Source organism: Tupaia chinensis, unplaced genomic scaffold (genome assembly GCF_000334495.1).
Source record: "Tupaia chinensis unplaced genomic scaffold, TupChi_1.0 Scaffold000077_1, whole genome shotgun sequence".
Taxonomy (NCBI): Eukaryota; Metazoa; Chordata; class Mammalia; order Scandentia; family Tupaiidae; genus Tupaia; species Tupaia belangeri.
In genome coordinates this window covers 2868279-2870245 of record NW_006159538.1, presented here as the reverse complement: position 1 = coordinate 2870245, position 1967 = coordinate 2868279, and positions in this window count along the sequence as shown.

The following is a 1967-nucleotide window of genomic DNA, read 5'->3' as shown; positions in this document are numbered from 1 at the left end:
TCCTTCAATCTCTGTTCTTCTGTAGTAATACAGCTCCCAAGTTTTAGGGGGACAGAGTGATGACTGCATTTCCCAACCTCCTTTGCAGCAAAGTGTGGTCTTGTGATTCAATTTTAACAAACAGGATTTACCTAAACAAACAAACAAAAACAAAAAACAACAAAAAAAAAAACGAGGCAAGCAACTTTAAGCAGTATCCTTAAAGGGAAGTGTTAAACTTTTTGGCCTGAAAGGACCACCTCGCTCCTGCTTGAGTTCCATAAGCAAACACTTGGAAGTCTGCTTCCTTAGGAAGTTGCTAAGTTACAACCAATCACAGCAGCCACACTTCAGTCAATTACAGAAAGGCCACCCTTTAAACTGTGCTCACACAGGCTAACATGAAACTGTGACCGATGCAATTATGTCTCTATCTCATTCTCTCACTTCCAATTTTTGTACTTCACTTTCTCTTTCTTGTGCATAAATGTCACCCCACTATGTGGCTATCTAGAGTTTCTTGGAAGCCATTCTGGGGGCTGCCTGAATTGAATCGTTTTTGCTCAAACCTTGCTAAATTAAACTGTCTGAAGTTTTTCTTTTAACAGAGGTAATGTGCTCTTTGGTATTCATTTTGATGATTGGAGCTGGTGTAACCATCTTGGGGCTATGAGGTGACCTCAGCCATGGGTTTCGTGAATAGCAAGATACAGACAAACCATGGAATATCAAGTTTTTTTCTTCTAAACTCTCAGATAAGAAAGAAAGAAACTTCTATCCTGATTAGGCCGCTTCTATTTCAATTTTTTTTTTTTTGAGAGGTTTTTGCCATATGGCGTGTGCACTCACCAGACAGAGAGAGACAGAGAGACAGAAAGTGAGAAATCACCCCCCAGGGGGGATGGTCACGCCACAATCCCTTCTCCTTCATTCTCCTCTCTGGATCTTGGGCACGCACACACACGCGCCTGGCCACCTGGCATGAGTTTTAAGACAGTGGGTCCGGGACTTGAACCACGGTCAAGCCACTGGGTCCAGGACCCGAACCACGGTTGACTACATGGGAGTCCAGCGACATAGCCATTACGCTAACTGCTGGTCCCTATTTATGTTTTTTTTGACACTCTAATTGGTGCTAATTCTAAGAAATTATCACCTGCAGAAGGGGTCTAGAATACAAATGCCACAAAGAACCAGATAGACAACACAGATTAGTGATGCCTTCAGAGAGCTGGAGAGTAGGAATGGATTTGCTTATTCTTTCATTTTTATTTACTCAATCATTCACATTCTCAGTGAACATAGCCAAGCTTCTTGTCAGCATTCTGACTCCAGAGAGAGATGCTGGGTTGCTGGAGAGCCCCTTTGGGTACCAGGCAATCTTAGGCCCTGGGAAAGTAAAGACAAGTGGGACGTGGTTCTTCTTAGAGCAGATCCATGTGTGGTTGAGGAAGAGAATATTTTAAACAGATAAAAGTGTTAAGGAAACCAGAATAACTGATGCACAAATGATCACAAAAGCAAAAAAAAAAAAAAAAAAAGGAAAAGAAAAGTAGTGAAGTCAATTCTAGTGATTTAAAAACAGAAATTTCTTTTTTTTAAAAAAAGAATTATGTATTTATTTCCACTTGTTATTATTATTATTTTTTTAATTTGACCAAAGAGAGATAGAGAAAGAAAAAGAGAAAAAGCACGCTGACAGGTCCAGGACTTGAACCGTAGTCAGTCATTTGTGAATTCAGCACCCCCAACGACCATGCCACCTGTCAGCCCCAAAAACAGAAACTTAAAAAATGTCCAAGGTAGCACTCCCTCCCAGAAGATAAGTGAAGAAAGCAATTCTGGATGAGCAAAGGGTAGGGGGATTTAATTCCCTACTTTTCCAATTCATTGTCTGTTCAGAAAATTGTGAACAATCTGGTAACATAAGGCCCCAGAGGGCCCCTGTGAAGGCAGTGGAAAGGTGGCATTAGTATACCCAATGAACT